Source organism: Sceloporus undulatus, chromosome 4 (assembly GCF_019175285.1).
Source record: "Sceloporus undulatus isolate JIND9_A2432 ecotype Alabama chromosome 4, SceUnd_v1.1, whole genome shotgun sequence".
NCBI lineage: Eukaryota > Metazoa > Chordata > Lepidosauria > Squamata > Phrynosomatidae > Sceloporus > Sceloporus undulatus.
Genome location: NC_056525.1, coordinates 212,348,449 through 212,366,239, shown reverse-complemented (window position 1 = coordinate 212,366,239; position 17,791 = coordinate 212,348,449). Strand labels below are relative to the sequence as shown.

The 17,791-nt window shown below is 40.1% G+C and overlaps 1 protein-coding gene across 10 annotated transcripts in view; it reads left to right on the top strand.

Moving 5' to 3' along the window:
• Positions 1–17,791, top strand: part of PAG1 (phosphoprotein membrane anchor with glycosphingolipid microdomains 1) — a 110,617-nt gene that overhangs the window by 54,311 nt on the left and 38,515 nt on the right. The window contains exon 1 of one of the 10 annotated variants that reach the window (XM_042464757.1): positions 7,381–7,498. The exons of the other annotated variants lie outside the window; for them this stretch is intronic. The gene's annotated coding sequence lies outside the window, so the exon portion shown is untranslated. Of the gene's footprint in view, positions 1–7,380; positions 7,499–17,791 lie in introns of those variants that run through there. 10 annotated transcript variants of the gene reach the window in all.

The window sequence follows — 17,791 nt, the reverse complement described above, 5'->3', positions numbered from 1 at the left end:
ATAGAAGACCTCCAAGGATGTCAGTCCCTTCTTCTTAAGTGAAGCACAGAACAGAACACTTGAAATGGTGTGATGGATGGAAGAAGGTGTGCAGCAACTTGGCATACTTACTAGAAACATGAATATTTACTCTTCTTTTAGTTGTATAATTTTCTTTTAAATGTAGTTCTTTTTCTTTTTTAAAAAAAGTGTCAAAATGCATTTAAGTGCATATTTTTATATAAAACATATTTAAGAATTTGTAATACAGTGCGTCTTCGCCTTACGCGGGGGATCCGTTCCGGATCCCATCGCGTAAGGCGAATTCCACCTATGCTCAAGCCCCATTGGAAACAATGGGGCTCGTGCGCGGTGGTGCGGCGACGCAGGCGCGCACGGGGCGCAACGGGTGCGCGCGCCCATTCAATTGAATGGGACGTGCCGCCCCTTCTGCCCGCCGCGCGTGCCGCGGCTTGAGCGCGTACGCTCAAGTCCGCGTATGGCGCGCCCGCGTATGGCGCGGGCGCACTGTATATACTCATTTTTTTAAAAAAAACCTAATTAATACAAAAAAACATGAGAGATTTATGAATGAGCACATAAGAAAGTGAAATGGACCAAAAATAGATTATTTTGTCCATCCCTATCCAGAATATACATAGTAAACAGCCAAAATTCAGGACTTCTGCATATACAACTGTCCTATATATGTGGAAACATGCTTTGGGGGGGGGGGGGGTTGTGGGGTTGATATTCCCTTTCTCTCCATAGAGCTACAAAGGCCCCCTACAACTTACTGCAAAGCCCCAAAGCTGCCTCTCGTGGACATTGCGTGCTTCAAGGCTAGGAAGAAGTTTCAGAAAGAAATCAAGTCCAAGGGATCCAAGAGGGCTTTTTAAGAAGTGGTTGTATCACCACTTCTTTTAAACAGGATGGAAAAATTCCCTCCCTGAAGGATGCATTAATGATTCTTTGTGTTTGAAACTGAATTGCATCTCCTCCCTGGATGACCAGCCAAGAAGGATGGATTGAGAGGACAAGTTGTCTTCCTTACTTGCCCCAGCAACTTGTCTACATTGGTGGTAATCACCAGTTGGAACTGATCCAGTGTAATCCTACTCACAGAGTTTCTGGACACTCTATTGTCAACTTTTGCTACAATGACAACATCTAAGTTGGTTTATTGGAGAGATTTTATCTGTGAAGTGTTTATTAAAATAATAATAAATAATAATAAAATATTTATTTATATCCCGCCTCTTCCATTTGGGGATTGAGATGGGAAACAGCAGCATTTATATGATACACAATGTAAAAAGCAATAAAACCCACAAAACCCTGACACAACCCTCCCTCCCAAACTATAAAATTAACATAAGGCATGATTAAAACATATAACAATATGCAACATTGCAAGATTATTCTACAATCCGTGAATGACGAGAAGATATAGTAGGAAGAATGGATAGAATCGGTTCTGGGTGGTTATCACTCAGGGAAGGCCTGCCGGAAGAGAAAGGTTTTTGTCACTTTTTTAAAAGCCTCCAATGAGGATAATTGGTGAATCTCTTCCAGCAGGTCATTCCAAGCTTTAGGAGCCATAGCAGAAAAAGATCTCTGGGAGGTCACTGCCAATCTGGTCTTTTTTGGATGTAAAAGATTTTTCCCGGAGGAACGGAGTGTATGGGAAGGATTATATGGGAGGAGGCGTTCCTTCAAGTAGACTGGACCAAGGCCATGTAGGGCTTTGTAGCATCACAGCAAACTGTTGAAGGTTCTAGAATTGGATTCGGGCGAGGAGAATACCTGAGTTAAACTTCTCACCACCCTGAACAGTTCAGCTGGACATGAATTTGCAGCTGCAATATGTACAGAGTAGAAAGCTTTCTTTGTAAGATGCATGTAAGGTGGCAACCTTATAGGAACAAAGATGTTTTCTATAGTGTGTCTTGCTGGATAGGTTTGAGTTTTCTGCCATCTGACTGAGCTTTCTCCAGTCATTGTTCTTTCCATTTCAACTCCCTGAGGTTGCCTGTATGCCATGGGGCTTTATTAGTAACAGGTTGAAGAGGACGTTTGGGAGCGATCATGTCAATAGCCCTGGTCAGGTCTTGACTCCATCTATTGGGCAGGACTTCAACAGGGTCATCAGTGGTACCAGCCATATAACACTTTAAAGCTTTCTAGAGGCTCCCTTAGTTTTCAAGGGTGGACCATCTTAATAGGTCCACTACCTCTGATGGGACAGATAGTAGCCATGACACTAACTTGGACCAGAAAATTATCTGTCCATGACAAATCAGAGGTGCTAATCACCTCTACCCACAAATTTGTATGCTCCGAGCTGAGGATAGATCAAGAGTGGGACCTGATGCATATACTGGCTCTGAGACCAGTTGGAATAGGCTCGTTTTTGTCATGGATTCCATGAACTCCCGAGCTTTACCTGACAAATTTGTCTCAAATGCAATGTTGAAATCACCCAAGATCAAAAGTCTGTGTGACACCAACGCCAATTCTGAGACCAGTTCCGTGAGCTCGGCCAGGGATTCTGCCACGCAGTGGAGTACACAGTACTAACAGAATCCCCATTCTGTCCCTTCTTCAGGTTCAGGTATACACAAGCAATGTAGTTCAGCTCCCTGATAGATTAAAATGATCTTTGTAGACCACAACTATTCCTCCCCACCGACCCATTTCCCTCACCTGCTCACTAACACACTAACCAGGTTAAAGACATGTTGTATAATGTTTAAAGAAGCACTGTTGTAAGACTTTTTGAGTCCCTAACTGGAAAGAAGGTGAGATAGATTCCCCTGTTGATCCCAGTGGTGATATCATCATTATATCTCCAGCCAGATCTTCTCCGATCTTGTCTCCTAACCTTGAAGCATGGAATGCCTGTATGAGGTGGCTTTGGGGCTTTACAGTAGGTTGAGGAAGGTATATGGCTCAGAATAGCATAGGTCTGTATGCGACTATTTATGCTATGATGACTGGATTTTTAATTGAGGACAGTGGGATTTAGCAGGGACGTAGCCAAGGGGGGATTCTTGGGGTCCGGACCCCCCCCTTCCATTAGAAAAATGAATGATACGTGCTGCTGCGCCTCCGCGCCCAAGCCCCATTATAATGGTGGCACTTAGTCTGGACCCCCCCCTTCCTAAAATCCTGGCTACGTCCCTGGACGTAGTGTACACATGGAATGTGCAGGGTGTGTAGATACATACAATCTGTATAAAAAAGGATTGTTTCTGAAGCACTAAAATAAATGAAGGCAGCACAACATTTATTATTGTCAAGAAAATACCAAATTTATTCTAAATATACTAATATTCAACAGCAGGAAATATCATTGCTACAATTCTGTCTATAAAATTTGCTGTCTTTGCTTATTTGTCAGCCACTGAGACTCCCATAATCTAAGAATTGCTTTTAAACCATTGGAATATAATGCAACATTGAAGGTCAACAAAAGTCTTATGTGTACAATAATGGCCTTATTAATAATTTATGATAATACATCTCAATGTGTATTAATGTGTTACTAATGGCCTTTAGATACACCAGAGATTTAGAATCCATTAGGATGCATCTTATTTTAATTTGTTTTCTGAGACTGCATCTGCACTGCAGAAATAATCCAGTTTGACATGTGACACCACTCCAACTGCCATGGCTCAATGCTATGGATTACTGGAATTTGTAGTTTGTTGTAGCACCAGAGCTCTTTGATGGAGAAAACTATATGTCTCACAAAACTACAATTTCCAGAATTCCACTGCACTGAGCCATAGAAATTAAAGTGGTGTCAAACTGGTGTATTTCTGCAGTGTCAATGCAGCCTGAAAGGACTTTCCCCCTCCATTATTTACCTGTATTGATCCTATCCTGTCTCTACACCATGGCACAACACAGCCAGATTCAATGAAATTATTTTTATAAAAAAATCTTTCATGTCACATTTGGCAGCCAGATTGTGTTGAAGAGTCCACAAACTTATTTAACATGTGGAAATCCACTGAAAAAGTATTATTGCTTTTCCAAGTTTCAGCAGTGAAGAAAAAGGTAGTTTGAAGTACTTAACAGATGTTGAAGAATTTACAGATTTATGAATTTACAGAAAGAAGTTCAGCTTCTGAAGTCACAGGAATGTTCAGATTAAATTCAATGTAATTTATGAAAATATTGACAATTTTTCCTTTTATAACAGAGCCAGCCAGCATGGTGTAGTGGTTTGAGCACTGGACTGTGACGTTTTGTGTAAAAGGTCTCTGATTCTATCTTTGGCATCTTCAGGCTGGGAGGGAAAAGATTCCATCGTGAATCTCTTAAAGCTGCTGCCAATCTAGGTGTACATATTCTTGATCTCTGTCTCTCCAGCAGAAGATTTTGTTTTCCAATGATTGGGGTTGAGAGAGTCAGAGTCCCTTCTCCCATCTCACTCTCTCCTTAAGCCCTCCACTATTCCAGAACAGATATTTGGATGTTGTGGGACAGTGCATGGTAATAAGGAAATCAACAACATCCTTCTTTCCCCACTTTTCTGTGTATGTGGAAGCATCCATGGAATTTCATTCATGGGATGCTGTTAAGTCATATATCTAACCATGCTGTGTTGAGCTGAATATTTCTTCAGTTGTATAGTAGAGAGAGAGGTTCAATGCACAAGTTTAAAAATGGTTTTAATAAACAACATGTAAGTTCCAGAGCACTGACTATTCCATGCTTCTCAATGCTTACTTAATTCTGCATGTTACGTCCTTGAGCTCTATTGGGGCATAAAGAGGCAACATTACCATGATTAGACTTGACCTTGAGGGAAAAAAACTAGCTCTGCTTTGCCTCAAGCAATACAATGTTTCCCGATTCTTCATAAGATTTATGTTATTTACCTTTCTCATTTATTGAATTGTACAAGTTGAATTCAATATAATCAGATGTACATGTACTGTTTTCCTTGTAGCATAGGCCCCCCCCCCCCATTTTTATAATGGATTGTAAGCAAGGCTTTTAAAAGAAGTAAAAAGTGTGGTATGTATGGTGAATAACCAAAGTTTTCTATGAAATGGCATAGGTCAATGGTTCTAGAAAATCCTTTGTGTTTTGTATAGTTAATATACACTTGGTCCTCTTATCCATGGATTCTTTATTCATAGATTCAACCATCCACAGCTTGAAAATATTTCAAAAAATATAAAAATATAAATTCCTTCAAAAATATAAATTCCTTTTGCCATCTTATGTAACAGAAATCATTTTATGATGCCCTTTTATTTAGTGGGAGTTGAGCATCCACAGATTTTGATATCCAGAGTGGGTCCTGGAACCAAACCCCACTAGTTACCGAGGATCCACATTGTTGCTATAATGAACAGGAACAAGATAAATAGGCCTATGGAAACAAAGTATGGGGGGGGGGGAAGTTTTTAAGTAACTCATTACAATTCTAAACCCTTCTGCTACTGATAACTGAAACATTATAGTAATGTAAAATGATTAGACATTAAAATGTAGTTAATGTCAACTGACCAGTTATTTGTAAATTTGTTGTTAGCTGCCCTCGAGTTGCCTTCGACTCATGGCAATCCTGTGGATGAGACATCTCCAAGAATTCCTGTCCTCCACTACTTTGCCCATGTCCTGCAAGTCATTTCCCACAGCCCCCCTGATCGAGTCTATCCATCTGGTTTGTGGTCTTCCCCTCTTTCTTCTACCCTCTACTTTTCCTAGTATTATTGTTCTCTACTGATCTGTGCCTTTGCATTATGTGGCCAAAGTATGATAGTCTCAACTTGATCATCTTCGCTTCCAAAGAGAGCTCTGGTCTGATCTGATCTGTTCGAGAACCCATTTGTTTGTAAATGATTACCTACAAATTGTATGTATGTATCAGGCTAGGAATTTATTGGAGAGAAACAGAGGGCCTCCATTGAGATCATTAAATGAGTTGCCATTTAATGAACATGCCAAACATAATTGACACTGGCCCTCTGGGAATCATATTGGCTCTGAAGTTGTGTCCATTTTGTGGAGTTGAACAGTTGTTGCTAAATAAATGTACATAAAAAGCTGTGCTGTGAAGCCTTTTGAGCGTTTGAAATTAAGGGCTGCTTGAAAAAGCTACAGAATTGGCAGAAACTGAGCCTGGAAGAGCTGTGGCTGATTTCATGTGAAATGCTTTGCTGGGTCTAGCCAAAGGTCCATCTAATCTCACATTCTGTCTTCCAAGAGTGGCCAGCCAAATGCCCCTGGGAAACTTTCAAATAGGACAGGATGGCAAAAAGCCATCCACTGTTTGTCTGTAGCATCTGGTGGTTCTCTCAGTCAGCTTCAGGCAGTTTTCTTTCCTGGAAAATGTAAGGGATTGCTCTGAGATAATCAAATAGCAACTGCATGGGTTTAATTGAGTACAAAAGCATACAGACACCATGAAATCAGCATACACTGGGTAGGTATAGAGCATATCTCGGGTGTGATCCTGTTGTCAGAAGAAACAACCACAACACTGTTTGGAAGCATGCTTAACAATAACAAACTCTCTTTATAATGAGATATTATTAATATAGGAAAAAGTCCTTAGCCTTGATTGACACACACAACAGAGAGAGAGAGAAACTATTTCCCCACCACTTAGGTGCTGTAATGCGTAGAAGATCAGCCAACATATTAATTGTATAGCAGGTGTTCTATATCCCCAGAATAATTTGTATTTAATATAAGATGAGTTGCTTTCCTTTTAAGGAGCTAAGCAAGCCCCCAGTCATGCACAGATTTATTCATCTGCTTTCCATCACCCAAATTCCACTTCAGATTCTTGCTCTATCTTTCATAATAGAAATACTCTATTACAGAGGTATGGTGTCTCTTCAAAAATCAAATCCATTTCAAAACAGAGAGCAGCAGAAAGATTTATCCACATTCTGCTGACACTCTGTGGGATTTTCTTCTTGCTCTTTTGTTTTGCTCTTGATGGGCTGAAGCAAATTTTCTAGAGTCATAATGGATGCTCCAGATGTTTGTTTGTACAGTCAGTCAGTTGGAATGAAAGTGTAAAGCTAGCAGTCGCATTCCATCACTAAATCTAAGACTGGGTGTGAAAAGAAAGCATCTTTACACTTTCGTTTCCATTTTAGCAATGATGGTTGACACAGTGGCACAGGGTACAGTAAAATATAATAGTAATTTCTTCCCTCTTTCCTCACCCTAGTTAGATTGCTTTTGGGGCAGGGGGGAGGAGGGGGGAAAGTCCAGAGCTGTACATGAGAGGAGTGTCTTTGTGATACTATTCATTCTCTCTTCTGACAGAGAAGGCATTGTTTGCTCACTGTAATAGGCTTGGCAGCCAAATAAGGTAGAGATCTGGGCTGTGCATACAGATTCAGAAAGTAGCAGAGCAGGCAAGAATCTGAAAATTCAAAGGAGTGGATCACTAGGAAGGACTTTGCAGCAAGTTTTGTGTATATATACACTTTTGGCACTGTCCTTGAGTGGTATGAAGAAGCATTTTAGACTGAAGGTAATTCTTCCATTTTATAATGATTGGTTAACATTAGTAATGGGCCATATTTGCAGTATCATTTAAAAACAGAAATTTAAATGTTACATCATTTTTAGCCTTTTATTTTGGCCCTGTAGATCTGTTGAGTCTCAGCGTGAGTGCCCTCCCCACCCTGTATATGCTGATTGGATTAACATTTAATGAGAGAACTTTTGTGAAAAATAAAAGGCCATTTAGGCTGCTTTAGTTGTTGCATTATAGGCAGCAGCTAATATACATACGCAGTGTGGTTTGAGGATTTTTCTAATAAAAATGCATTACTGCAGAACTTTTAGTTGTGATTATATATTGCCATGCATACTTCCAGATCTAGCTCCTTATCTCTTGTTTGCTCCCTGTAGCTAATAATGCCTACACATCATGCAATGAAATAAAAAGTGATGGCAAAAACACACGCCACAAATATTATTGATCCCTATTCCTTGAGGCATTTTGATTACGACGTCCTAAAAGTGCAATTTTTTATTCATATTGTTTCTTTTATGCTACTTTGATAATCACTATTCCTTCAGAACTTCATAACTATTGTTAACTCTATGTAGTCTTAAAAATTAACATGAATGTTAAAGAATGGACTGTTGTTTTAGAGTTAACCAGTACTCTGGCAGTTTTTAATTGCTGCTTAGCTTGAAAAATATTCAGGGATTAGCAGTCATTATAAATAAAATATAACGATTTAGCTAACAATTGATAAGTAGTTTAAATAAAAAATAATATTGGAAAGGAGAACTGGTTGTTCATACTTACTTTGCCATAACTGAGAGGAAATGGAACCAGCCAAGAATGCTAAATTCTGGGAACCATGTTCAGAGCTGCCTAAAGGGAAAAAGAAATTTGAGATTTAGCAGGCTGTGGTATCAAAGTGGCATCCAATTGAACACCTGGAGGCTTTCATTCCAGAGGACCCTGCTCATGCCATCTGTGGATCTGCTAACAAGTTTTGATCTCATGGGGCTGTCTTCCTGTTGTGTTGTAATCCCAGGAGAACAACTGTTCTAAGTACCAAAAGACACTGCGCTGTATGTGAGACATGCTGCATGACAACATCAGTTCTTGCCTATCATACTTGAAAGGAGTGCCATCTGATTAAGGGGACTAACTATATTTAACTGTCAAAAGTTGGTGAGCAGCTCTTTTGGCCATTTTAAACAATAGCGCAGTCCAAAGCTTGTGGCAGACTGCTTTGAAATTACTTTGTTTGAGAAAACATTTAGAGCTTTTATGTCTGTTATATTTTAACTATAATATCTGGCTTCAAAATATACCTAAGAAAACAATGCACTTTTTACAGTGTTTTATCTTATGATAAGCACATTTGTTAAAAGGGCATAAGGAGGAAAGTGAAAGGCCTGCCTTGTCCAGCATTCTGTCCATAGTGCCAACCTGTTGCTTTTGGGAATCCCACAACACACATGCACAGTGCTTGCTGGTGGCTCCCTTTTCGATGTAGCATAGACTCTGGGTTTTGGTCAGAATTTTAAAGGAGGTTATCCAAGGTGCTGGAACCTATCTCCTGAATAGGTGTCATGTATAGCTTTTAGGTTTGGACTAAAATCCAAAACAGATACACCACTCCCATTGAACATACACACACAGAACATCGTGGGCCTGATTCTGGTCCTCTAGAAAATATATATCTATCAAGACTATTGCTAGCCCCATTTTCCATGTATATAAGTGCAGTTGCTAGAAAGAGAGAGGTTTGGTTGTTGATCCCTGTACAGTCAGTGATAAAGCCAAATGTCTTTGTAGCCAGTGTGTGAAATGACCCCTGTTTACACAGAATAGGTAGTTGGGGAGTCTGACCTGTGCAGTTAAGTCAGCCAAATACAGTGGGCCCTCCACATTTGCTGGGTTTCGGGGACAAGACCCTTGTGAAAGTGGAAAAACTGTAAATAAAAAACCCAGTATTTTTTAACCTGAGAGGACACCTTTCTAGGAATCTCTAGGTCCTCAAGGGTAATTCTGTGGTCAAAATCTGCCAGAGGTTGGCCATAGAATTTTGCTGCAGGGCCAACAAATGCCTAGATAAGTGTTCTCTCTAGGAATCTCTAAGTTCTCCAGCATGACTTCTGACAGATGTTGCCCATAGAGTCATGCTGGAGGAACTAGAGATTCCTAGAGAGAACATATTAATCAAATCTGTGAATAATCAAATTAGCAAAAGTCAAAGCTGCAAATATGAAGGGCTGACTGTACTGCCTTCTCTGAATGGCACCAGTTAACAAAAACAAACAGCTTCATTTATATACTACTTCATACTGAACTAACAGTGTCTAAGCAGTTTACAAAGTGTAAGCTGATTGCTCCAAACAATCTGGGTACTCATTTTAGAGACTTCGGAAGGATGCAAGCCTGAGTTGAGCTTGAGCCCTTTCGCTGGTATTGAACTTGCAACTTTATGGTTTTGAGTGAGTGGCTGCAGTACAGGCATTTAACCACTGCTCCACCAGTTCTCTGGGAACTGAACCTGGGAGCTTCATTTGCCTCACTGTGGAGTTACAAAGGCCTGTTACAGACAGCCAAAATAAAGCTGCTTCGAGTCACAGTGGAGGTATGGTGTTTCAATGATGCATGCGTCCTAAGAGTCCAGAAGCCACACCAAAGCCATACTCCAGTCCTTAGGGCTGGAGCGTGGCTTTGGTGCGACTTCTGGACTCTTAGGACACATGCATCATTGAAACACCATACCTCCACTGTGACTCGAAGCAGCTTTATTTTGGCTGTCTGTAACAGGCCAAAGTCTCTCTATAAATAGTGTGGAATTTTTTTAAAAAATCCTAAAAGAAACCTTAAATCCACCAACAAAAGAAACAATGTATTCCTTTGAAATAGTATTTTGTGGGAGGTTGAAATTACTTTACTCCCTTTCTGCATTTGGTGACAGAGCTGCTTCCATCAATTGAGACTTCACCATAGGATCCTGATCAATGGTATCATCTTACTTCTGAATTTAGTGCAGAGTGTTTTAAGATATACTAGGGTTGTAAATTGCTTGCAAGATTACAAAATAGAGAAAATGTTGCAGCTCATATGCACAGCAGGACACATGTGGTTTCTAGTTTTAAAAAATGAAAGTGTTTTTAGAACTGATGAAGATGATATCAGAACCTCACAAATATTCAGTTCCATTTGCTTCCATGTGTTCTTAAGATGTGTCTGTGTGTGTGTGTGTGTGTGTGTGTGTGTGTGTGTGTGTGGTGGGAAGGGGGAATGCCCCAACAATCTGCATCAGTTTGAGCTGAAAATAATTGGGCACTTGCCACAAATCAGCTAGTCAGTTTTTCAAAGGATCACTGAGGACACATCTGATTATCCCAGAGTACAAAACTATTTACCATTTTGTAGTTTTTTATATATGTTAAATCGAAGCACAATAAGGTCCCACTAATTTAGATTACCTTTTTTATACTGAAATAGCATTAGAAACATACATTGCTGAGATGCTACATGTGTTTTCCTGGCAGGATACTGAATGTGAAAGGTTATCTCTGGGGGAAAAAATAGCACAATTTTTGCAGCCTCAGGATATTTTTAAACACTTAATGGAGATGATTCTTGCATTTCACATGTTGGCACTGGAAATTATCATGCAGTCATTTATTTTTGCACAAGTTCATCTGGAATTAATGGAACCTTTTGCATGAGCAGCTATATGAAAATTTACAGGCCATATGAAATGTATGTTTTTGAAATGTTAGCAGTTCAGTAAAGCATGGCCTGATATGCAGTACTGTTGTCTAGAGGAATTGGATGGGGAGAGCGGGTAGAGACAGGATGCAGAACACATTCTAAGGGCACTATTACATTTGGTGCAACTAGGGTTGCCATAAGTCGACCTCCAAACCGGGACAAATGTAGGGCAACATTTTCAAATGTAGGGCACATTTTTAAAATGGAGGACACGTGAAAAAAATTGATGATTTTTAAAAATAATGTTAATATAAATGCATGTTTCTTGGGCATGATCAAAATGGAGGACATTTTGGCATTAATCCTAGACAGATGGCAGAAATACACTTCCCTTTCTGGCCAAACACACCCCTCCCTCCATTCCTTCATCATCACTATCATTTTTAAAACAAGGCAGACCTGTTAGCATTAAAAGCACCAAAAATACACAAAAAAGACACCTTGAGGAAAATAAACCTTTGGAAATGGGCACCCACCTCCTCCTCCTCCTCCTCCTCCTCCTCCTCCTCCTCCTCTTCCTCTTACTTCTTCCTCCTCCTCTTCTTCCTCATCCTCCTCCCCTTCTTCCTCTTACGTCTTCCTCCTCCTCCTCTTCCTTATCCTCCTCTTCTTCCTCCTCCTCCTCCTCCTCTTCCTCATCCTCCTCCCCTTCTTCCTCTTACTTCTTCCTCCTCCTTCTTCTCCTTCTCCTCCTCCTCCTCTGTCTCTTCTTCTTCCTCCTTGGTGCCATGCGCAAAGAAAGGGCTCTTTTCCCGCCCAGAGGCTCACTCCTCCTCCTCCTCCAAGGCTCTGAGGCTGGCCAATGGTGGGCTGGGGCTGGAAACAGCCCCGCTCCCGCCCTTCTGCCATTGGCCAGCCAGCCTGAAGGGGATGAGCACTCCATATGCCTCTGTGCACATGCGCAAGTAGGGCAAGCACAAGCTGGCACTGGCCGCAGCCCTGCGGAAGTGCTGCAAGTGGCGCAGCCGTGCAGAGGAGGAGGAGGAGGAGGAGGTAGGTGTGCTGCACGCCATGTGCACAAAAACTGAGGAGGAAGAGGGCAGGCTGCACAGCTGCGCGGCCAAAAGAGAAGGAGGTAGGGGAGGAGGAGGTGGGTGGCCGCTGTGGGAGCGCGTGGAGGAGGAGGAGGAACACCACCCAGCCCGCAACGAAGCCAAAATCTGGGCCCCAACCCATGAATTGGCAAAACCGGACTGGGACCGGGCCGGTTCCACTAAAACCGGGGCAGTCCCGCCTGCAGGCGGGTTATGGAAACCCTAGGTGCAGCCAATATGGAATTCTTACATTTGCAGAATTGAATCAGTAGGAAGATCAGACATAAAAGTCCCCCCCCCAAAAAAAAGTTGTTATGGGAAGAATCAATAAGAGAAATGAAGGATATACATGCTGCTTCCGATCCACTGATTCATCTCTGCAAAGAACCCCCTGACACCCTCCTAACCCTGAGCAGCAACTCATTCCTTCTGATTAGATCCAGAATCTATCCCTGTAGGTAGAAGGATTCCTTTCCTTCAAGAAAGACTGCTTATCCAGTCTAGTATTTTTAGGTAGAGTATGGAGATTGGGTTTCCTTATTTAGATAGCCTCCCCACAAAAATATGTTTCAAGGGTTGGAGAATGAGAATGGGAACTTGAGTTGCAGGTTGCAAGTGCACAGAAGAACTGGCAAAAATTCTCTCCCAAACCTTCTTAGAAAGACCAACTTAAGTGGCCCTCTAATAAGTGGCTTCACTAGTAGGAGGAAATAATAGATCCTACCCACTGTCTTGACTGTTGTTTATGTGCCAAACATGTAATATAGAATTTTCTGCAACACAATTTCTGAAGTTTATTTTACATCATCTTTTTATTTCAGAAGGAAATGCAAGTACGAACAAGGGGTATCATATTTTACAAATTTCTTTGTTCCTTCCCCTATGATTCTGGAGACCAGGGTTCAATTCCCAACTGAGGTCCACTGGGTGACCTTGGGGCATGTCACATGCTCTCAGCCTCAGAAGAAGGCAACGGTAAACCTCCTCAGATCAACTCATGCCAAGAAAACCCCATGATAGGTTCATTGTAGGCTTGCCAAAGGTAGAAAACAACTTAAAGGCACATAACACACATGAGCGTGCGCACACACACACACACTTATTTTGGAGTTATTGGGTTTTTTTGTAAATTTCATAGTTCAAACTTGAACTATATTTCTGTATATAGAAAGATAATAACTAACTGCTAGATCTGCTGCAGTTAAAGAGTTAGATGAACTCTTTTTTAATTTACATAACAATCAAAATCTATCTGTAACATTTGTGATTTACACCCATTCAAAAAGTGCAAAAGGCATGACTCTGGAGTTATTTTAGATTATGGTAGTAAGCACATGTCATTTGTCCATCTTTATTTTCCATGTTTCCCTTTTTTGTCAAGGCATACATTTTTCTTCCTCAATGAAACTGCATGGCAGTGAGATGAACAAGCCACTTGTACTATTACCATCAGAATTTTTAATTAAATAAATACATTTTATAGCAATTGCAAGTACATTTCTATACTGCTTATCAGTGCACTTAAGCACTCTCTACGTGGTTTACAAAGTATAAGCTAATATCTGGGTATTCCTTTTAGCGACGGAAGGATGCAAGCCTGTGCCGAGCCTGAGCTCCTGGCTGGTATTGAACTTACAACCTTATGGTTTGTGAATGAGTGGCTGCAGTACAAGCATTTAACCACTGTACCATCGGGGCTCTATGGTTTATGTTCTCTCAAGCTAAATATCTTGATGATTAGCATAGTTGTCATAAAATTACTTGTGCTACTGTTTAACTACAGTAAACATAGCGTTACGAATTCATACAAAGTTGCCATCTCTGAAGGAGTTGGGGTCACAGTTGGAGTCTTGTCAGTAGAAAAACAGAGAAGTCAGATTCAGAGTCGAAGGTCTGGTAATAGTAACTCCATGGCGATGTTGATTATGCCACTGGGGTAGGAGGCACCTGCTTCTACTGCCCCAACATAATACACTGTGTAAGATATTTATTCTCTGCCACCTTCAAACAGGATTTCAGCCCAGGCTGCATCTGCACTGCAGAAATCAACCAGTTTTACAGCACTTTAACAGCCAAAGCTCAATACTGTGGAATTCTGTTAATTGTAATTTTGTGAGACATTTCACGTTCTCTCTTATGCCACAGCAAATTACAGTTCCCTGAATTCCATAGCACTGAGCTGTGGCAATTATAGTGGTGTCAAGCTGATTTATTTCTGCAGTGCAGATGCAGCCTTAGAGCTTTTTATATTCGCTTCAAAACCATAACATTCCAAAGAAAAGGGATATTAATGTGAAGTTGAAGGCTTTTATGGCCGGCATCCATAGTTTTTTGTGGGTTTTCGGGTTATGCGACCATGGCCACATAGCTCGAAAACCCCACAAAAAACAAAGGAATATTAAGTTCTGCAATTCTCCTTGTAGTGTAAGAAGAGATGTAAATTTGGGAAACATTGAGAAAACATTACCTTTGATTAATGCAAGTTTTCCTTTTTACAGCCAGTGAGTGCTTTAAAATGAACACTTATCTCCTACTGGCTATCATAGCAGCAAAATCTTCTAATGCTTTATTAGAGGATTAATTGGATTAATTTCAAAGTCAATCACACTTAAAGTAGACCCTTTGAAATAAATAGGGTTTAATTTTGTCATGACTATCTTGAGTCTATTTTCAGTGGGCTTACGCTAACTATAATTGACTTTGGATTTAACGGTTTAAACGTACAGATTCTACATTCTGGGTTAGTATGTTCTGGGGTATTCAAAGGACCAGTATACTAAGAAAAAGGTAAATTCAGATCATGAGATGAGGAAAATAAGAACCTGCAAAATAATATCACATAAGAGAAAATTCTAAAGGAAATTACAAAACGTTCAAATGTGAAAAGGGTATTTGTTGTTGTGCTTCTTAAGTTGACTCTGACATATGGTGATCTTGTCAATGGGCTTTCTTGGTAAGAAGAATTTTGCCACTGTCTTCCTCTTAATCCGAGAGAGTGTGATTTTCCCAAAGTCAACTAGTGGGTTTCCATAGTTTAGCAGGTGTTTTAACCCCAGTTTCCTAGAACCCTAGTTTAACATTCAAACCCCTACACTATTAGTTTTCTATAACTCAGTAATGGGGTATACACAGTCTGTAATTTTAAGTGGCTTTTGAAATTGTACATGTAGGCTATACTGTCTTCAATATATACTAATTCTGATCTTAGTTCTTCTAGCGCCAATACTTTCCGCTATTTGTGTGCAAGGAAATAACAACAGGCCTGGGGGAAACACAAATTTGGGCAACGTTCAAAATACGTTTTGGAGGAGCCCCTAAGATCAAGGAATTCCCTGAAACAACCTAGCTTGGCATCCCTGACTAAGAGCTTGGTGGCCACATGGTGCTGATTGAGTGGGTCTTGTGGAAATAATGGAAATAAGTAGAGGGAGTGGAATGAAATACCTTGGAACAGGGTAAGACTAGCTTGTTGGCTGGGACCTTTAACAGGAACATTTTGTTGCCATTCTCACTTGTACTGTACTAATCACAAGAAAGGATACCAGATTCTGGAGGAAAAATGTCACTGCAATTGCCAAGCACTTATTGTTCTCAAGGCAATTTTTAAGCCTTCATTTCCTCTGAAAATTGCTGTAATTAGCTTTACGAAAATCTACTTCGTTCAGTTTAATTCAAAATTATCTCGCTGTGAATTAATTTATACCAGAATTGGAAATGTTATGGGATTTGTGGCACAAAGGAATGATGCAGAGAATGGCCATGCTGAGTAGTGACTGTGGATCTTGTGCAAAACATCCATAGGATATCAGTTTGGAAGAGGCTGACATTAGGGTGTTCATGCAGCCAGTTTAATTTTCACATTTTTGTTTTCCTCTCCAGAGATGCTTTTTAGTCTCTTGTATTTCAAAACTGCCACTGATCATGTATTAGGAAGAGTTAAAAGCCTTCTGGGACACAGAGAGTTGTAGTGGCTTCTGTTTACTCTGGGGATTTAAAATACTCTTGTCAGTTAAGTCAACTCACATCAGCATATTTCTTCTTTGTATATGTGTATGAGAAGTCTTAAGGGTCCCTGGTACTCACTCATATAAATGCTATTAATGATATTAGAACACCAGCATGTGGGTGAAGTGAACAACAGTGCAGCCAGAACCAGTTCTGGTTAAGATAATTCTGGTTTGGTTACTGAAAAAAACTTATAGTTTGGTCTTGAGAATGTGTGAAGATGACCTGCTTCACACATTTTACTCACATGTACACATGCTCAGGGGTACTCTCTGTCACTTATGTTCAAAGCATAATTAGGGGACTTGGCCTAACCTTGAGAGAAAAGAAACAGCTTTAAAAATTACAGGATATTGGTGGCTTGTTTTACTTCTATGGACTACCCCAGTTTATCGTAATTGCAGTCCAGATTTTCTGCTTAAGCTCTTTTATAATCATGGAGACTTAAATATATGTAACCATTGGGAATTCAGGAAGATTAATTCAAACATTCAATTCAGATTTGCAAGAAATGGTTTAAACAGAACCAGAATGCAACCAAAAGCAGGACGTCTGGAGAAGATAGTGTCAAAATAACCACAAACAGATATGGAGCCAACCTGCATTTCATACACATTTACATGTTGAATACAACACAAGCTGCACTGTGAGCTGCTTTAGAATAAGCAGCACTTCATATTTTAGCTATACTTAATTACAAAGTCAGAGAACAGAACAGTTGGTGATCTTTTTAAAAAAGAAACGAACCAGAGCCACAAATTAGGACTCTGAAGTTTAATCCTCTTATTCCTGTGAGTTGTTTTATTAGAGGTCATGATGGAATTGTAGAAATGCAGGGAGCATCTTTTTGACTATTTTCTCTTTTAAGATTTTTCTACTAACAGTAATTGTATATGCATCTTTTTACAATATAACTTTAAATTAGAAACCATGAAGCAGGATTATCATAATTTGGTGATAGATGAGAATCAGATGTATATTTTATATTTCCCCATTTCTATTGTTCACTATTATGCATACTACTAGATGTCTGACTTCATTTATATGCATAATCCATTTTATGCATGTCTAAGACTCAAGACATGGTAATGGAAGGTCTAGACAGAGCTTTAACGATATTTTGAATAGCTGGCAGTTGAGTTAAGAGTGAAGAAAGGCTTTCTGCCCTAAAATGCACATATTTAAAGAGTGTTATACTATATAGTTTATGATAGTGGTGAGGTTTTTTTTAATAATAGAAGTGTAGATATGATTTTTCTGAGGTTATTTAGGGATACATAATTCTCTAAATAACACAGCTGCCAGTGCCTCTGGGTTAGAAGCTGGCCTTTGGGATTTCTTCATCCTGCTAACGCAGCATTCAAAAGCCATGTTCAAGTATGCGGAGTTAATGTGTTTTAGATGAAATTTGTCCAAGAGAGATATTACTGCATGGTTCATAATACATAGCCTCCACGTCTAGGAAAGCTTTCACCATCTCGGCCCCGACCCTCTGGAATTCTCTGCCCAATGAGCTCCG